Source organism: Triticum urartu, chromosome 5A, assembly GCF_056163025.1.
Source record: "Triticum urartu cultivar PI428250 chromosome 5A, HENAU_Tu73, whole genome shotgun sequence".
NCBI lineage: Eukaryota > Viridiplantae > Streptophyta > Magnoliopsida > Poales > Poaceae > Triticum > Triticum urartu.
Genome location: NC_141877.1, coordinates 484,563,170 through 484,584,000, shown reverse-complemented (window position 1 = coordinate 484,584,000; position 20,831 = coordinate 484,563,170). Strand labels below are relative to the sequence as shown.

The window sequence follows — 20,831 nt, the reverse complement described above, 5'->3', positions numbered from 1 at the left end:
AGGTCCGTGTTTTAAAAATACTCACTTTTCTGAAAGAAAAAAAAACGTATTTTGAAGTTTCAAAAACCGGTCTCTAATTTCTCACTGTTGATGGTTTCTTAATGTTGTCGTACCTTTTGGGACACGTAATCTACTCATGTCAACTAGTTAGTGGGGAGCGCAGGTAAGTTGTCAGGTCCATAGTTCGATCTATGTTAACCTTAGTTTTCTTTTTACTATTTCATTATTTTTACTGTTTGAAGGGCAAAATGGGCTAGGCCAATTGGGGGTACCCTGTACAAAGAAAAACACAGCTGGGCACCAGGCGTGAAGGATTATCCCATAAAAAGAAATCAGCGTGAAAGAAAAATCATCATCAGACAAAAAAACAAAAAAACAAAAAAACAAAAGAGCCACAAACAAAACTTAGATGTGACATAATGTCACATCTAGATGTGTCCTACATACACCCTTATAAGAAAAGGCAACACACAAATGACCCAACTACCAAGCCCAGATGGCCCTTTTTGCCGGGGCATGCCTCTCATTAGTTTACACCAGATCCCTTCCGTCCCGTGCCCAAGTCCCGCAGCACTATCGCGCCCAAGAGGATTCAAAAGGGAGCGGCGGCGGCGAGAGGCCCGGCGCCGACCGCAACCCTAGCCCGAATCAGCACCCGCCGCCCCGGAGGGTGCCGCTGCGGCGGCCGAGGCCGACGACGAGGTGCGGCGCCTGTTCACGGCCCTCAGCCAGGTCCACGCCGACCTCGCCCTGGCGGTCTGCCGCAGGCGGAGCGGCGGTCCATTGTTGACGAGGCGCGCTGGCGGCCCGTGCGGTCCCGATCCCAGGTGCTGGTCCACCGGCGTGGATGAGGAGCCCAGGAGCAGGCAAGTTGGCTAGATCTCGCAGCCCCGGCCGTCCCGTCCACGTCCTAGGGTTCCGAGGTACGCGACTGAGATCCCGATTTTTTTTGAGGGAGCGACGACCTCTGATCCAAAATAAGTACCGCAATTTTGAACTAAGGCTAGTTCAGCCTTAGTTCAAAACTGTGACACTTATTATGGATCGGAGGGAGTAGTAATTATAAGTAGTACGTCCATTTTTGCTACAAAAGAGTTCCAACTTCCAACCCAAGTAGTTGCTAGTGCTAGTTTAAGCAGTTATCTCGTCCCGCTTTGGTTGAATGAAGATAGGATGGTGAAAGAAATGAGGAAGGGATGCCTTTGCTGTGCCTGTGAGCTTTTTCTTTCTTGGCTTCAGTTTCTTGAATAACATCACTGTCTATAACTCACCTATGGTATTGGTAACCAGTCTATATGGTATAGAGACACCCAAAATGTTGCTAATTACCAGCACCCAATTATGCACCAGAAACAGTAATCTTTTTTTTCTTGTATTTAGTAATTTACCATTAGACCTAAACTCAGTTTACAATATTGAATTGTCTGAGTTGAGTAATAAATTCAAGATTTGGCCTTCGAGTAGAAAGTTAAACTAGCTGGACAGTCTTCACGCGCCAATTAGTGAAGGCAGTGAAGTTACACACAACTCCATTCTTGGCATGGATTATATATCCAAAAGCTTAGTGGGCTGACACAATAGTAGGTGGACACATAAAGCAGGAAATATTTAGGCATAAATGTTTACTAAACTAGAATTCATTTCATAATAGCACATTCATGTTGAGAAATTCTTATATACGACCTTTGAATTGTAGCCAGTCAACTTCGGATAAGTTGTATCACTTACTAAAAGAAGGTGGGCCTTACCGTGTGGGGAGGTTGCTAAATCAATAAAAACGTGTTCATCATTCATGTGAATACGAATAAATCAAGTTTAAAATTCACCATACATATTGATATAAATTCAGAAACATGCAAATACAGCTACAATAATGAGTAAGATACATGTAAAGTTTATTTATTCTCAAAATAATCTAAGAAATATTCAGTCTTCATGCCAAGTTGCCTATAATAAATGGTCACCAACTATCATGAATGATAAAATCCATCTTCTTCGCTATTTGGACTGCTCAGGCTTGTCAGCACTATGCACCCCATGAGCAACTGCACTGTAGACATAAAATGGTTAGGCGTTAGCTCATAGTGTCAAATGCGCGATTAGCTTATATTGCATTGCATCTGAGTAGAGTAGTGACACAATGGATGTAGTATGAGGTGGTCACCTATGAGGGTGTCTGCGTGGGCTCTGGCTGCGCACTCCGCGATCCTGGTCCTATTCATGTGACGCCATTGGGCTTGTTCGCTACCGGCGCTGGCTCTCGGACGATGCCACATGATATCTTTGTGTTGAACACCTCTCCAGTTGATATTGTGCCATGACCGCCAACGGTTTCACCATGCGCGATGTGTCGGTGCTGAGGCCGTCTGCGCATGATGGAATGTTGGGAGTTGTGGCACAGTATGCATCGGGGAGGCGTTGAACGTAGGAGCGGCGTGTGGCAGGGTCGACCGGTGGCGGACAAGGCCAAGGCGCAAGTCGCATGATTAGGATAACCAGGATCAAGGAAGTTGCCACAAGAGCCTCGGATGCCCTTGCAAGCGGCCACCATGTACTCCATCCATAGCACCTGGGTCCAGCAGGTGGCAACCCCGAGCCAGCTAAGTAGCGATGAAGATGAATATTTTGTTTTCATGCTGGTCAATGCGTATATTCTGTTGGTGGAAACTTTGCATGAAGTTCGTAAGTCTTTGATTACTTTTAAAATAATAAATTATTTGATGTATTTTTACTTAATTGCCAGAGTTGTATTTGCATGACTTCTGTACCATATTATGTTTTATTTCTATATGTGTATGGCGAATCTTAAAGTTGATATAATTTTGGTTAACACATGAATGAGTGAAAATGATTTTCTGGCCATAGCAACCTCCCAACATCCTAAGGCTTTTTTTTTCTATGTAATAAATACACTTTATCAGAAGTTTACTGGCTTTAATTCAAAGGTTATTGCGCTTGTAGATTATTCCTATATATAAGAATTGCTTGACAATAATATGATCTGTACGGATAAATTCTGCTCAGTCAAAGCATTCATCATGCTTATTTTCTGCTTCTGGTCAGTATGATTTTACAAAAAGCATTTGCACATTTCTTTTTTGCTTCAGCTAAAAAAACATTTGTTCAGCACTAACACCATGATTTTTTTGTGTGTTAATCAAGGAGGTAATTCAAGTCATCTATGATGTCTAAAAGGATTGCATTGCCTTGATAGATGCCACAAGTAGTTAGCCAGCAACCATAGCTATTTGGCGAGCTATGTCGGGTGCCATACCTAAACGGTGTTGTTCGTTGCAAATATATGTACGTACTTTAAGTCTAAAGCTGAGTCGTAGCTCCTGCTGGCCTGGTTGGCTGTTTGCTGATTGGCCTAGTTACTAATGTGCGTAGGCCACAACTCCGGGATGCTAAAATTGAGTGTGGTCACCACGCATACAACCAAACCTAGCTACTGCGTGAAATCACGATCGTGTGTGGTGGAGGCGGCAGCGGCAGCGAATAGCTAAAAAGCACGGACACGGGGACGGAAGGACGGGGATACGCATACGGGGATACGGGATACGGCATTTTCCAAAAACAGCCATTCGGGGATACGGTGAGTATATATAAAATAAAATAAAAATATGACATAATATAGAATTAAGACAGAAAATTAAAGAAAAGGAGTTGAGAATAGAGAATATTGCCCCATTTGGTGGCTCTTTTATCAAGTGCTTGATTGATCCTCGTCCCCCCATGTCATTGCAAGTTGCATCTTGCAGAACACATCAAACAGCAAAGAAGATTAGAAAAATAGAAGACATAACCAGAAGACAATATGAACACATCAAAAGAGTAAAGACTTTTGCTTTGCTCACCCAATTTGCAATGCCATTTGGCTCCCAATTGCAGCACCAGGACCCGGACGCCCTTCACTCTCACCCACGGATGATTGGCTACCGGCTGCCATGGTTTTGGTACCTATCAGGCCAACAACAAGCAATCAATTCCTATCAAGAACAGCAGCAGCCAGCAGCACAAGCAAAGAGCAGAAAGCAGCAAGCATCAGATCCAATAACTTAGTGCAAGCGAACAGCAGTAGAGCACCAAGCACCAAGCATCTGAAGATTAAAAGTGGAAGAGGCTGAAGAAGAATGAGGAGAGGATGCAGCTGGGTTACCTGCGGCTGCGAGGAGAGGCTGCTGCTGCTGGTGGTGCTGGAGGGGACAGTCGCCGGTCGAATCCAGGAGCGCCGGCGGCGGTGGCGGCGAGTCCAGGAGGTGGCGGCGCCGTCTGTGCGACCTGGGAGGCAGGGAGGGAGCGCCTCTTCATTATGTCGTGACCCTGCAAAGTAGGGTTTCCTGATGGGCCGAGGCTGTTTTTTGGGCCAGGCCGTATACCTAACGTGTCCCCGCGTATCCCAATCGTTTTTTCATTTTTTTAATTTGAATTTTGGGGATACTCTAAAATTCGCGTATCCCGGCGTATCCCGCCGTATCCCCGTATCCCGCCGTATCAGGACGGCAGTTCGGCGATTCCTGGCGTGTCCGTGCTTTTTAGGCGAATAGGGCATTAGGGCACGGCAGAGCGGTAGCAGCTGGCGGCCCGCGGCCGCCATGGGCCGGCAAGGTGGTGAACAGCGACTCAGCGATGCCGTGAGAGTGAGCAGATCAGCGGATGGCGTCAAAAAAAGGTCGAATATTTGTATTATGTTGCTGACTTCCGCCGATTGAAATTGTATTAGATCAAGTATTCAAATACATACTTATGTTCTCTAGTTTTAGTTCTGTACTTGTGCACTGCATTTATTCTAGTGCTCTCACATCGTTGAAAAACTAATTGATTTGTTTCTTCTTGTGACTAGATATGGATATTTAAAGGAATTGATCTTGCTGAAATTAAGAAAGAATTTCAAAATATACCAAGAAGAATGCCTTTGCCACAGTCAATAAAGCTTTATTATAGGTATGTATTCTTTATAACTATCTTCACTTGTATAACTTGTTTTTATGATTATATAGCACTAGTTACATATTCATGATTTATCTATGCTATCTATTTTTGTAGACATCTTTATGCGTGTCTTAGTTAATAAAGATGATAAATTGGTGATCTGTAATCCATATAATCTTCATTTAGTGAGGTATTTTGATACCAGTATTTACTTTTTGGATTTCGGTTGTATTTGCTGAATATAAAGTATTCTAGTGAGCTCCTGCATCGTTCTAGTATATGTGATTTTCTTCTTTAAAAACAACGCCACACCTGAAAATTATTCCGCCACTGCTAGCAACGAAGTAGAATTTGAGATTTCCTCGTGCAAGGGTATTAAACTGGTTTGCATAAGGAAAATGTATTAATCTTCCTTGTGCAAGGGTATCAAAATGTATTAATCTGGTTTGCATAAGGATTCGCTTAGGTAGCTGGAACGTAGGGTCTCTGACAGGGAAGCTTCGGGAGCTAGTTGATGCAGCGGTGAGGAGAGGTGTTGATATCCTTTGCGTCCAAGAAACCAAATGGAGAGGACAGAAGGCGAAGGAGGTGGAGGATACCGGCTTCAAGCTGTGGTACACAGGGACGGCTGCAAACAGAAATGGCGTAGGCAAACAGAAATGGAGAAGTACAAGATGGCGAAGAAGGCCGCAAAGCGAGCTGTTGGTGAAGCAAGGGGTCGGGCATATGAGGACCTCTACCAACGGTTAGGCACGAAGGAAGGTGAAAGGGACATCTATAAGATGGCCAAGATCCGAGAGAGGAAGACGAGGGATATTGGCCAAGTCAAATGCATCAAGGACGGAGCAGGCCAACTCTTGGTGAAGGGCGAGGAGATTAAGCATAGATGGCGGGAGTACTTCGACAAGTTGTTCAATGGGGAGAATGAGACTTCTACCATTGAACTGGACGACTCCTTCGATGAGACCAACATGCGTTTTGTGCGGTGAATCCAGGAGTCTGAGGTCAAGGAGGCTTTAAAAAGGATGAAAGGAGGCAAGGCGATGGGCCCTGATTGTATCCCCATTGAGGTGTGGAAAGGTCTCGGGGACATAGCGATAGTATGGCTAACCAAGCTTTTCAACCTCATTTTTCGGGCAAACAAGATGCCAGAAGAATGGAGACGGAGTATATTAGTACCAATCTTCAAGAACAAGGGGGATGTTCAGAGTTGTACTAATTACCGTGGAATTAAGCTGATGAGCCATACAATGAAGCTATGGGAGAGAGTCATTGAGCACCGCTTAAGAAGAATGACAAGCGTGACCAAAAATCAGTTTGGTTTCATGCCTAGGAGGTCGACCATGGAAGCCATTTTCTTGGTACGACAACTTATGGAGAGATATAGGGAGCAAAAGAAGGACTTGCATATGGTGTTCATTGACTTGGAGAAGGCCTATGATAAGATACCGCGGAATGTCATGTGGTGGGCCTTGGAGAAACACAAAGTCCCAGCAAAGTACATTACCCTCATCAAGGACATGTACGATAATGTTGTGACAAGTGTTCGAACAAGTGATGTCGACACTGATGACTTCCCAATTAAGATAGGACTGCATCAGGGGTCAGCTTTGAGCCCTTATCTTTTTTGCATTGGTGATGGATGAGGTCACAAGGGATATACAAGGAGATATCCCATGGTGTATGCTCTTTGCGGATGATGTGGTGCTAGTTGACGATAGTCGGACGGGGGTAAATAGGAAGTTAGAGTTATGGAGACAAACCTTGGAATCGAAAGGGTTTAGGCTTAGTAGAACTAAAACTGAGTACATGATGTGCGGTTTTAGTACTACTAGGTGTGAGGAGGAGGTTAGCCTTGATGGCCAGGTGGTACCTCAGAAGGACACCTTTCGGTATTTGGGGTCAATGCTGCAGGAGGATGGGGGTATTGATGAAGATGTGAACCATTGAATCAAAGCCGGATGGATGAAGTGGCGCCAAGCTTCTGGCATTCTCTGTGACAAGAGAGTGCCACAAAAGCTAAAAGGCAAGTTCTACAGGACGGCGGTTCGACCCGCAATGTTGTATGGCGCTGAGTGTTGGCCGACTAAAAGGCGACATGTTCAACAGTTAGGTGTGGCGGAGATGCGTATGTTGAGATGGATGTGTGGCCACACGAGGAAGGATCGAGTCCGGAATGATGATATACGAGATAGAGTTGGGGTAGCACCAATTGAAGAGAAGCTTGTCCAACATCGTCTGAGATGGTTTGGGCATATTCAGTGCAGGCCTCCAGAAGCTCCGGTGCATAGTGGACGGCTAAAGCGTGTGGAGAATGTCAAGAGAGGGCGGGGTAGACCGAAGTTGACATGGGAGGAGTCCGTTAAGAGAGACCTGAAGGATTGAAGTATCACCAAAGAGCTCGCTATGGACAGGGGTGCGTGGAAGCTTGCTATCCATGTGCCAGAGCCGTGAGTTGGTTGCGAGATCTTATGGGTTTCACCTCTAGCCTACCCCAACTTGTTTGGGACTAAAGGCTTTGTTGTTGTTGTTGTTGTTGTTTGTGCAAGGGTATCAATCTGACTTCCAGTCAAACAGCTCCTCGTCTGCACCACCTTGCTCCCCACAACCACTAGCAGATGCACCAGACACAAAAATGAAGCAAACATGTTATGTTCAACATATGTCGCACTTGCATCTGAGCAGATGAGACACGTTGGATGAAGTACAAGGTGGTTACCTGCAAGGATGTCTGCACGGGCTTTGGATGCGATTCTAACCATCCTATTTAGGCGCTGCACCATGGGCTCGTTTGTCGCTGCCGATGTCGCTCGGTCACCGCTCCGTGTCATGCTAGCAAATAGGCCCATAGGCTATCTGCGCGACATAGATCTAGGGCCTCCAAGAAGCGTATGCCCATGGAGACCAATGTTGAAGCCCATTAGCACCGTACATTGCATAGATCCGTTGCTCGCAAGAAGCGCACGCCCGTGGAGGCGACCAACGTCGAAGCTTGTCAGTTCTGTTCGGTGCATAGATCTCATGTGTACAAGAGGCTCACCTCTATGTAGGTGGTCAACTTTGAAGTTCGTCATCTCTGCGAGCTACACAGATCCAGTGTCTTCGAGAAATGCAAACCCGCAGATCGGCTCTCCACACGTCATAGATCCGCTGTCATTGAGAAAGGCGAGCTCATTGTCGTGCCCAATCGTCTCTCTTCATTGCACAATTCTATTGCCTGCTTCTCGTGTAAGAGTGCCGCAACAACCGAAGTTGATGCCGTTGAGCAGGTTGGCACTCTGTGTTTGGCTTGATGCCGACACTCCTAGCACCGACGAAGCGTTAAGAGGATTGGAAGCCACCGGGATTGAGCCATTGAGGACGCCACACTCAACGAGGAGAAATGGCGGGAGCTCCGATGCTGCATAGTCAAAGACTTTGAAATGCCGTTCCCTCCGGTGGTGCGGTACCTCGGTCGATGCGCTTGCACCACACGCAGCGACGTCGGGAGAAGCAGATCACAAGTCATGGCATTGTCATTGTACACGGTATGATCGGCGAGGAGGCCGTTAAGCTGAGAGCTCTGGACGGGGGAGACACCCATGCCGAAAAACCGAAGCGCGATGCACCACCTCTAAAAGGAATGAGATGGGCGTAGGATGCCCTTGAAGGGACTCGGCTACTTGTCTGCGCTCCTGCAGTAGCCAGAGCATTGGTGAGGTAGCTAAACATATTTGTTGGTCAGGCCGGGTTCTCCCCGGGACCTCTGATGCTTGGTGGGCCTTCCGATCGTTTCATCTTCTCGTCTTTATTGCTTTGTTTCCCACACACTACAAAAGTACAATTAAGAACTTGTTAGCTTCACAAACTCAATAGTATTACTATTCTGTTATTCTTCGCACCGGTCACGTGCACATAACCTACCTGACGAAAGAAGCTATTTTGCGTCATGTCTTTTGGCGGGAGAAATGCGTAGAGATTTAGAGGTGCTTTATTATGAACTGACATAGGCACCATCTGTAGCCCCTGGTAAAGTGCTATTTTAGGAACGGAATCAATTCTCATATATCCAAATTAATTGTCATCTATTTACGTACAAATATACGACAACACAAACATTAATGTACTACCAATTATTCTCATTACAATGTTTTCGTGAGTTTTAAATGCGACTATTTATTGGAGCGCATCCATATATGGATATCAATCAAATATTTCCTAGTATATCTCGGTGCATTAATGAAACAATCATAAGGATCCACTCAAAAAATCAATAACATAATTAGTCTATAAACTCGAGAATCATAGTAGAGCAAAACGGCAAGTCAAAGAAAAGTTTTCATAAGACTGAAGACTAAAACATGAGAACTATCTTCCCAAGGGTTAAACCAAAGCAGCAAGGAGTAATTCTCATGTTTTAATCTTCAAGTCTTATGGAAACTTTCTTTGCCTTGCCGCTTTGCTCGAGTATGATTCTCAGGTTTATACGCTACTTATGTTTTATCGTCCTGCTGATCATTTCATTAATTGACTGAGATATAGTAGGGAATATTTGATTGATACGTATATAAGGATGTGTTGCAAACAAATAGTCGCATTTAAAGCTCGGCAAAATATCAGAACGAGAATAATTGGTAGGACATTAATGTTGTCGTTTAATTTGGATATGTGTGAATTGGTTTTGTTCCTCACAAAGCGCTTTAGCAGGGGCTATAAATACCGCTATTTCTGTTCGGAACAGAGTACATCTAAATCTTTGCGTATTTGTTTCCCGTTCAAAGACGTACCTCGTGCAAAGTAGTCTCTTTCGGTAGGGTAGGTTCTACGCACATGGCCAGTGTGAAGAGCAACACAGTAGCAATACTCTTGAGTTTGTGAAGCTAATGTGTTCTTAATAGTAGTTCTGTAGTGTGTGGGAAACAAAACAATTGAGACGAAAAGATGAGACGGTTGGGAGGCCCATCAAGCATTGGAGGCACCGAGAACTCGACCTGACCAGGAAATATGTTAAACTACGTCCTCACCAATGCTTCGACTATTGCAGGAGCACGGACAAGTAGCTGAGTCCCTCTGAGGGCATCCTACGTCCATCTCGGTCCTTTCAGAGATGGCGCATCGCGCTTTCGTCTTTCGTCCACATGTGTCTCCCTTGTACAAAGCTTCCAGCTTCACAGCCCCTCGCCAGCCATGCCATGCCCATGCAGGGAAACAACGACGTCACTTGTGATCTGCTTCGGTGAAATGGTGTTTCGTGGTCTTCGGCCATGCTGCCTCGGAGTGACCGCCATTTCTCCTTCCAGACGCCACAACCACACTTTGCCCCGAGCGACGACTTCGACTACGGACCGTCGGCGCAAAATCATCCCAACCACTACCTCGACTCCATTTTGGCGAATCGTCCTCTTGTGCCATGCCAACCTTTGTGCACTCGCACTAGCCACTCAAATTTGCAGTTTATGGCATGGCCACGACAGGAGGTGCCCTTACAGTTCCTTGTGGAGCGTGGGGTCATTGGTGGCTTGATCCCAGTGGCTTCCAATTCTCTTAATGCTTCACCTGTGCTAGGAGCGTCGGGATCAACCCGAGCATAGAGTGTTGGCATGCTCAACGGCGTCAACTCCGCTTGTTGTGTCATGCTTCCGCGAGAAATGGACAAAAAAATTGTGGAACGGAGAGTTAGTTTGCCGTGACAATGAGCTAGCCTTTCTCATGGGCGTCGGATCCATGTCTCGTGGAGAGCCGATCTGTCATGATGGCAAACTTGCATTTCTCGTAGGCACGAGATTTGTGCAGCCCAGGGAGCTGACGGGCTTCTAAGTTGTTCGTCTGCATAGGGATGCGCTTCTTCTAGGCGCTACACCTATGCACAACCAACAGAGTTGATGGGATTCGATGATGGTTGCCTCCACGGGCGTCCGCTTCTTGCGGGCACCGGATCCGTGCAAAGTACGATGTCGATTGGCTTCAACATTGGTCTCCATGGGCATACACTTCTTGGAGGCCCCAGATTTGTGTCGTGCAGACAACCTACGAGCCTCCTTACTAGCAGAACATGGGTTGGCGATGACAAATGAGCCCATGGCGCGCCGCCTGAATAAGATTGTTAGTCGTGGAAAGACATCCTCGCAGGTATCCACTACGAACTTCATCCATCGTGTCTCATCTGCTCAGAGGCAAGTGCGACACATGCTGAACACAACATTTTTGCTTCATTTTTGTGTTCGGTGTAGCCGCTCGTGGTTATGAGGGGCAAGGTGATGCAAATCAGGAGCTGCCTGACTGGACCAGTCAGCGAAGGATATGAATCTTGCTGGTTGACGCCTATCTTTTGTCAGCCAGCGTGAAGAAAAAAAATCTTAGATGTGTCTTTACTCTATTGGAGTATTATTTTAAATAAATGGTCACTAGAACAACATCATGTTTTACTGTAATTTATTGCTATATCAATATGTAAGGTGGTTTTAATTTTATTAATTTGATGTTCCTTGGTGAAATGTGATTATATATATACCTTTTAATTTTTCTTTCAAGTAGAATTATGTCATTTACCTTGAATGGATAAGGGGTCAAAGTTGGGCATCTTTTACCCTAAGGTTGTCTAGGAGCTTATGTCTAATGGTGATAGTTCAGATGATAATAGTGAAGATGCAGAATTAGAACATCACATTATTTAGTTAGCTTCCCTTGGTCTCGTGGTAAATTTCGACATTACTCATGATGGGGGGTCGCACTAGCTGGTAACCTAGATGTGATGCACAAGAGACAAAGTTTACCCATGTTAGGGCCCTCACCAGCAAGGTACACCATACCCTTGCTTGGATGTATAATATGGATCTAGTCCTGTATAAGCACGAGGATTTGGACATTTGTTGTACAAAGGTTGCTGACCGCAGGGATCGCGTAGGTCAAGATGTGTCTGAGAGCCGCCGTGAGTTCTTGCCTTGCCTAATCCCATTGTTAGAACCTTGCACAAAATGAAGCCTTCTCAGGGCACTTGCATTCTGGACCGTTTGAGTGCGTGCCCAAAATACGTTCAGCCATTCGATTTCTTGATGAGATGATCATGACCGTTGGATCAAAGCTGATGTGACAATCAGTGAAGTGCTCTTTTATGGTACCCACAAGTAAATATGAGCCATCCATTTAGTCTAATATGATGGATACAATTTTTTTGACTCCAATATGGATACCTGGGAGTACCACAGCCAAAAGTTGAGGAGTACCTTGATTTCAAGGGTAAATTGGTAATTAACGTGGTATTATGTGATGGTGGTATTTAATTCCCCACTAATTACGGGATGTGATCAACATCCATAGCGGACCAGCGGGAGATCTCGGCCAGGAATCACACGTAGAGATGCATCAGGAAGATTTGTTGGCATCTTCAAACTATGAAGGAGAGATGCACAAAACCTGAATTTAATAATTGCAACTGCAAGATCAAAGAACTCCAACGATTCAACTGGCTGACGGCTTGCAAGTACTCAGATAAGGCATGCGTCCAAGAGGCCTCGCCGGCGACTAAAGTTACTGGAGGCGGCAGCAGATGCATGCAATGGTCCTGCAGGGAGGACATGGCCATGGCTATGCACGGTCACTTGATCAGGGAGGCGGCGGCAACTGCTGGAGCAGCCCATCGGCGGGGAATTAGATCCAAAAATAAATAAACATTAGCCAAACTACCCTTTTAAACCAAGGGCTGGATTTAACCAGTACTCCCACACCTACCTAAGGAGTACCAGGGTACCGTAAAAAAAACCTCGGTGAATTTATGCCTTATCTAGCTGTAGTCAGTGGGGCTGCTTCTGTCAGCGACCGCGGAAGTGGGTGTGGCTGGTGCTGGCTATAGTGTGCGCAGAGGGTGTGCCACCGCTTGTAGTTTTCGGTGGCCGCCGAGGGTAGTTCAGGAATTTCACTTCTTTGGCCTTGTGGGCGTGCCGTGGATGGCTAGGGGATGAATAGGGGTGAGGAGGGTGAATGATTGGTGAGAACCTTAGCTGCCATCCTTGTCGTATGCCTTATCTATGCTTGTTCTGGTTGCAGTCCTGTGGATCAAGGTGTTGTTCTCGAGTGCTAGAGTAATTTGCTTATCCTGTCGGCTCCCAGCTTCCAGGTTCTAATTATATGTGGTTCCAGTCCTGTGGATCAACATGTTGTTCTTGGGTGCTGGATTAATTTGGTTATCCTATCGGCTCCCAGCTTCCATTATATGAGGACTTGGTGCTTTACTGTCGGTTGTTTTGTTCGGTTCTCTTGTTTTCTGATTCTTTGCTTCATTTGTTCCGCATGTTGATATGCTTGTCCTTGTTAGTTTGCCTCGCCTGTGGCTCTGGGGTTTCTCGTTCTTCTTTGATTATGATGTTTGTTGGCTGATTCTATTCCATCTTGTTTTTTCAGGACTCTATGCTGTTGGTTGGTCTGTGCTATTCTTCTTTTATCGTCTATAGGTGGGACATGCTCTTTACCCTGCATTTTCGTATCTATATACCTGTGTCCTAATCCTTTTTCGGCTGTTGGTTTTCCATTCCGGGTCTATAAATTCCTTCTATTGGATGCTTTGGTGGACACAAAAGCTTAACACATGTTACATTGTGCTATTTGCTGAGGTAGATGTTTGACTCCTTTCGTGTGTCATATAGAACATCCATATGAGATAAAGCAAAAAGGCAGAGACCAAATATAAGAGCTGAGGGATATGTGGAAGAGGGAGGGGATGAGCTTGAGGCTTATGAGCCAATCAAATAATCGAACGTGCATGGTTTCTTGAATTTTCAATTGTTGAATCTGTCAACCTGAAGATTTTTTTTTCTTATTTGCGGCAAACTCCAGGGTAAAATATAAAACAGAATCTGTCACCTGAAGGCATTTTGTCGAAGCCTTGCTCAGAGGTTGGGTGAGTTGATTTATCTGATCTGTATACTGATGGATGCCAATAAATAAGCTTGATCTATGAATAGTTTAGTCGCCAATAGATGAGCTGATGAACCAATAGCATGTAGTAATGGTAGGTATGATTTTGTTCTAAGTTGTGGTTACATAATGACATATCTAGGATGGACCTTTAGCTACTGAGGCCTGAATATAGAAAGTTGATAAAAAGAATCTCATTTTATTTGGATTTTTTTAAACTGCAGCCCATAAGTAGCACTATTAATTGCTCTGTTATCATTTGCTAGAATTTCTTGCTTTTGAAAGGAATTTAGAAGGATCTTAAGAATAGTACATTCAGTTATTTCATATTTGTCTTGATGTTCCTTACCAAAGCAGCAACCTTATATTGCTATTTCATGCCGTGCTCTTCTTAATTTCTTATCAATGAGAAGACAGCTCAAAAGAATGTCTCTTGTGAGTTATTACATGAACTTCTATGAAACAGCAAGCTTTCAGTATCCTAGGATTTTGCTACCAATCATTGTTTTTTTGGGTGACAAACCAATCATTGAGTCTTACTTAAATGCTTGCATGATATTATTCGTTCACCATATTGCACTTGGTGAGACCATTTATCATGAATCTATATTTTTCCATCTTCAGTGCGCGCCTTCATTTGTTAAAAAAAGTCAGTATGGGTAAATATTAGTTTCACTTTGCATAGTAGTATAACCAGGTCTGTTGAACTGTACATTTTCTGCATGTTATCATGTTTTTGTTTGAAAGCAAGCTAATTGGACAGCGGTGTTTATTTGCATGAATGCCTTGCCATTTTGCTGGAAGTTACTTGATGCATGAGGTGCTCTTTATAATTTGTATGTGAGAGAGGATTAGTTTGTCAAGCTTTCTATTGATAAAACCATTTCATTAGTTTTTTTTTTTGGGGGGGGGGGGGGGGGTTACAGTCAGTCTATTTTGGATGAAAGACATAGTTCGTGTGAATCATGACTTTCCCTGCATTTAGCTAATTTCGCTCAAAAAAAGTTCCAGTTAGCTATAAGGATTCTTTAGAAAAAATTCTCAGGGACTATTGAATCAGGGGCGAAGACTCAAATGTGTAGTGATTCTTTAGACAAAAGCCGAAAAGGGTCTGATTATTGTGTCTGTTCAGTGTCTACCATCCACAAATGGCTCTATTTAAATTGGAGTAAGTAGTTCATTTTAGCCGATGAACTTGCTGGATCACCTCCATTGCAGGAGTTTAGCTGATATGTATTGTATGCAGATGATTATGAGCAAGATGCAAGGACACAAAAAGCCTGGGATGCAGAAAGGTTAGAGGCGAGCTGCCGCTAGCGCACGGTGGCGTGCTGCATCTCCCATCGGTGCTTGCCACAGGAGAACTACATCCCTGGCCTATTCTTCTATGCCTCAGCTGCTGCCTCTCCAAAGCAATGCCAAACCTATAGGCTATAACAGGTTCAGGAGGTGTTTATCCAATGATTCAGTAACTTAACATTCTAATTTACTTGTCTTTTGCTCATGAGGCATGGTGTCTTTAGGTTATTGAAGGGGATTGTGTATGGATGCCGACATTCAGACTGGTCAGCTAAGAGGTTAGAATTACCCAAATTTCCTCTTATTTATAATAGTATAATACTGCAGTGGTAGCCTGTCCTGCTATTTTCTTGTCCATAAAAGTGTGATACTAACATTTTCACTACAGTTTTATCTTACTGTTAGAAAAACAGATGATTCCTATACTATACAACTTTACTGCATGCATACCTGATCCTCTGTTTCCTCTGTTCTCTTGGTTGGCTTTGCAGACCAGGACACACAAATCTGGAGAGGTCCTTGGTCATCAGCTGGTCCATCATGGGGTATGTAACTTCACTGAGATCATGCATGCTCCTTATAAGCTGGGGATATAAGTTCTTACGATTAACTGTATCATCTAGCCGCGAGACGCCGCTTTTACTATTAGAATAACTTAAAATCTTCTCTTCAAATAATGCAATGCAAGGATGATTTTGACATATAGATGTTGATGTCCCAAGCTGAATTTCAAGATACTCATGGCAGCAATTTCCCACAAAAGTGTTGTGGGTTAATTCGCTATACTGTTAGAATTACGCGAGGTAGGCGTGTATCATTGGGGTGGTACTGAGTCAACTAAGAGTCAGAAGCGCTAATATGTGTGCATTACCTACTGTTGTATATTTTTCAATCATGCACTATGTTCTCTTAAATGATTAATTGCGGATGAAATGGATGAGGGCAATAATGCTCATGTGCTTATCCTGAATGGATGAACAGAACTCTAGAAACTTGAATGGAAAGAACCTTTAAAGCAGGGGATTACTGAGAAATTATGTTGCATATTGTTGTTGTATGTCCTATTGGTTGCCAAAGTGATGGCATGTGGTCCATGGTCTCTTAAAATGCGCTTATCCTAATTATCTCATCACTTGATTGACATGAACAAATGGTAAATTCTGTAGCTTTGTATAACGGTGGTGCAGGGCTGCAGGCCAAAATTGAGCATGTTAATGTTGGGATTTACATCCTTGGTCCTCATGGTGCTGCCGCTGAAGTAGATCATATGCATTTTACTGAAGTGGGAGTACTGCCAGTTCTCCACTCAGCGTAATATCCCTGTGATATACGCCCACTTCATTACGCTGAGGCCTTATTCGGTTGAGGTGGTTTTTGAAGGGGAATGGCAAGGTTTGAGGGGGATTAGATCCCCTACAAGCCAAAATCCTCTCCAATCCTCTTGGGAGGAGGATTAAACGAACAAGGCCTGAGTGATGTACTGCCACACAAGGAAAAACATGATTCTTCTGTCCTGAGACTGGGTGGTTGTATTCAGAGAACCGCACCTATTTTCTTATTATGCTTGCCTTGAATGGTATATACTTCAATTCCACGTGCCTAAGAAAATTAAGTTGACCAAACCCAGGTAACTGATTCTGGAACAGTGGAAGTTAGTAACTGGGACTTATAAACACATTATCACCTCTTGCTTAGGTAAGTACTCTACTCAAAGGAGGTGTTTGTTTCAGAACTTTGTAACGTAATCCATCAACAGCGGTATCAGATGACGCTGAATCTTGTTTGGTTAGTTTGGGCTGTAATCACATACCACGGTATCAATTACCGATCTGATTCTGATTAAAATCGTGTGTTAACAGAAACCAGACCGACCCTCTTGCGGCTATCCTAAAACTGTTACCACGTCTTCCCTGTGCAGCCCCATGGAGTTCTGCGGCGGTTTGGCGTGGTGGCTGACAAGGCCACGGTCGCCGGTGGAGACTGGAGCATGCTGGTATAGCGTCCGGTGCCGACGATCACGATTGTGTCGCTGACGAGCGTGGGTGAGGACCTGTAGGCCGGGTACACCGGTGAGGAGGAAGGAGAGCGGCTGACGCCGGTGCGCGCCACCACGCCCACACAGCCAGCCTCGGCTGCGGGCTTCAACAGCACATCATCCAGCTGAACGAGGTCGGATTTCTCGTTGCCATTGTCGGCGGTGGCGAGGCAGAGGCGGCGCTTGAGGGTGGGGGCTGGGACGGCAAGGCTGAGGGGAGGGGATGGCGAGGATCTTGGAGACGAGGCGGTTGATGTGCTTAAAGGCGCTAATGTCGCCTATGTGAATGAACGGAGGGCCTGATTACGTTACAGTTGATTATAGAGTAACTATTCCCTTAACAGTAACGGTGTAACTCGATTGCGTTTGCGGTACCTTCCGTGAACCAACCACCTCAGTCGTGCGTATGCTCCTTAATCTGTGCGTCTTTCTAGAGAAGACATCTTGTCATTTGTCAACGCGTTGCCTCGGAGTCGGCAGCTTGCTAGCAGGGCACGCACACGCAGCGTCGCAAAATTTAAAATAATCTAATCAGCCGGTGATGATGCCGAGATAACACACACACGGGCGCGACAGGAGGCCTCCTGGGTCAGCTGCCAACCCGGTGCGACGCGCGGGCGAGAACAGAAAACGGTGCCCCGAGCCCCCAATGTAAAAAACTTTCGTGTTTTGACCTTTTCGTATAGTTTAACATTTGATCCTTTTTCTTACCGCCACACATCATGATGGTAAGTATGCATAGGCTACTGCCAGGAACCGTGGCGGTAGCTGACTAATCCACGTCAGCAGGCAACTGACGGACGCTGTGAGCTCTGCTCGACCCTACCGCCACAAGGTCCGGTGGTAAGATGTGAGACCCTATCGCCAGACTGTCTGACGGTAGAGTCGGGACACATGTAAGCCTCGCGCCGGTTCGCCCTCCCCCTTCCCATCTCTCCCCCCTCCCCCCCGCCCTCTCTGTTCTTCCTTCCCTCGTCCCCTCCACTCTCCCACTCGGATCTCTCTCGTTTCCTCATCATTCTTGCGGATCGACATGGCTCCGAAACGAGTAAAGTAAACTCCTTCGGTCCATCCAATTAGTTTTTCTCAAATAGCTTCCAATCTGATGCATTATTTGATTCAAGCCCACCCTAGTTCATGTAAAAAAAATCTTGATATGATGCTTATTGAAGGAATGAACTCATAGGTTTGTTTTGATGTGATGAACCTTGATATGTATCAACATATGAACCTTTATGATGAATCTTGATATGTATTTAGTTTTTTTAACTACATGATGAACCCTAAGTTCATGTTCATGTTGAAAAAAATCTTGACATGCTTATTGAAGGATTGAACTCATAGGTTTTTTTTATGTGATGAACCTTTGTGATGCACCTCAACCATATGAACCTTTGTGATGCATCTTGATATGTATTTACTTATTTTTGAACTACATGATAAACCCTAGTTCATGTTAAAAAATCTTGATATGCTTATTGAAGGAATGAACTCATATGCTTATTGAAGGAATGAACTCATATGCTTATTGAAGGAATGAACTACATGATGTGTAACGCCCCAGATATACTTTCCATATTTGTATCCAACTCTTGCCGTTTCCGGTGTTAAGTTATATTTATTTCTCGGGTTCGGGTCTTTGTCTCCATGTGTTGTTTTCTTTTTCGTGCATCTCATATCATGTCATCTCGTGCATTGCATTTGCATACATGTTCATCTCATGCATCCGAGCATTTTCCCCGTTGTCCGTTTTGCATTCCGGCGCTTCGTTCTCCTCCGGTGGCCATTTCTAGCTTTCTTTTGTGTGTGGGGTTCAAACATTTCCGGACTGGACCGAGACTTGCCATGCGGCCTTGGTTTACTACCGGTAGACCGCCTGTCAAGTTTCGGGTCATTTGGACTTCGTTTGATACTCCTACGGTTAACCGAGGGACCGAAAAGGCCTCGTGTGTGTTGCAGCCCAACACCCATCCAATTTGGCCCAAAACCCACCAAACTCTGCTCCATGTCCTAGAGCGTTCGATCACGATCGCGTGGGCGAAAACCGCACCTCATTTGGACTCTCCTAGCTCCCTCTATGCCTATATATACACCCCCCTCCGAAATCCACGGTTCTTCTCCTCCCTAACCCTAGATCCAACTCCTCCCGCCGCCGCCGGACAAAAAATCGCGCGCCGGACGTGTTCGCCCGGCTCCGCGGGACGAATCCGCCGCCGTCACGTGTCCCGGGGCCGGTCCCCCGCGGGCCCGCGAGGCCCGTGCGGGGCCCTCCCGGCCCGCTCCACCGCCCGCCTCCTCCTCCAGTCGCCGCCCCCGAGCCCGGCGACGCTCGCCCGCTCCGGCCGCCGCGGCGCCATTGCCGGCCGCCGCCCGGAGCACCTCGCCCCGCCGCCCCAAGCCCTCGCCGGCGCCCGCGCCAGGGAGAAGAGCTCCCGGCTCCGGCGACCGCTCGCCGCGCCGCTTCCTCCTCGCCGTCCGGCCCCCCCTCCCCGCTCCGGCTACTTCCTCTCCGGCCGCCGCCGTCGTCTACAGGAATCCCGGCGAGATCCGCCGCCGTCTCGGGCCGCGTGCCCGAACCCTAGATCTGGATCCTGGGGTAGTTTTTTTTCACTAAGTCCCTAGATTTTTACTCCATATGCTCCTGTTCGAGGACCCGTATCTCCGCATCCGTAACTCCAATTTGGGCATATTATATATCAAAATCTTCGCCTTGACATGTACATCATTTCATTCCATTGCATCATTTGCATTTGAGTTCATCTTGATGCCCAAAATGCTGTTAGAAGGAGGCTTCGTGAGTTAAATTGCAGATCCGTTAGTTCATCATAGACTTTTGTCTTTTTTGCCATGTTTAATCCGTGCATGATATGCCTGTGCCCCTTTGGGATGAATTGTTAAGCATTTTGTCTTCTTTCCAGAGGTGCCACACATGCATTTTTAGGATGTGTGTGGTGACTTGTGCAAGCTTGCAAAGAGAGGCACCTGAGATTGCTGATTTCAGGGACTTAGTGATTTTCACTAAGTCTGGGATATTTTAGTTCATGATGCCATATGTTCAGCTTGTTTCCTAGTGATCCGTGCCTCTTTTGAGGATGATAAGTAAGGATGTTTTGATATTTATGTTATGATCTATCCATTCATGTCTTTACTTGTTATGTTGGAGTGCTCTAGGTTGAGTCTATCGAGCTCAACTTTTGCTTCGTGGTTAATCTGGGCAGATCGTCAACTCGTTTGCGATTTTGCCGATGCTATTGTTAGTGATCCATGCATGCTATGCCATTGTTCTTGCCATGTGTAGCTAGCATATTGTGCCTTCTTTCTGGATATATGCTTGCCTTGCCGTGACTTGCACCGTAGTGAGTGCATCGAGCTCGTTTACATGCCTTCGTGAGTTAAATTACTGCATGTCTCAGTTTTCACTAAGTCTGAAAACTGATTGTGTTTGAGCTATGTTCGTGTGCTCGTTAGAGTATTTTGTGAACCCTTTTGGCCCCAGGTCACTTTGGGTGTTTTGTTAAGCTTGTCGAGTAGCTCCATGCCATGTTCTTACTTGTCATATTCAGATCATGTATCATGTTGTTTTGCTGCTCCGAAAAGGGCATCGTGGTCTGAAATTTCAGACTAGTGTTAATTTCACTAAGTCTGGAATCTGTTTTGCATATTCATTTTTGTCATG

General features: G+C 45.5%; 1 long non-coding RNA gene across 25 annotated transcripts; it reads left to right on the top strand.

Moving 5' to 3' along the window:
- The first annotated feature begins 497 nt into the window (after positions 1 to 497).
- Positions 498 to 17,593, top strand: LOC147972143 (uncharacterized). 25 transcript variants are annotated; one of them, XR_015602440.1, is made up of 8 exons: positions 498 to 923; positions 4,844 to 4,944; positions 12,955 to 13,024; positions 13,309 to 13,358; positions 14,882 to 14,989; positions 15,068 to 15,270; positions 15,345 to 15,398; positions 15,612 to 16,034. It is a non-coding gene; the product is annotated as an uncharacterized LOC147972143 (long non-coding RNA). The 25 variants fall into 25 exon arrangements; XR_015602425.1 differs by lacking the exon at positions 14,882 to 14,989 and adding an exon at positions 13,741 to 13,804; XR_015602439.1 differs by lacking the exon at positions 12,955 to 13,024 and adding an exon at positions 5,047 to 5,122.
- Positions 17,594 to 20,831: the final 3,238 nt, after the last annotated feature.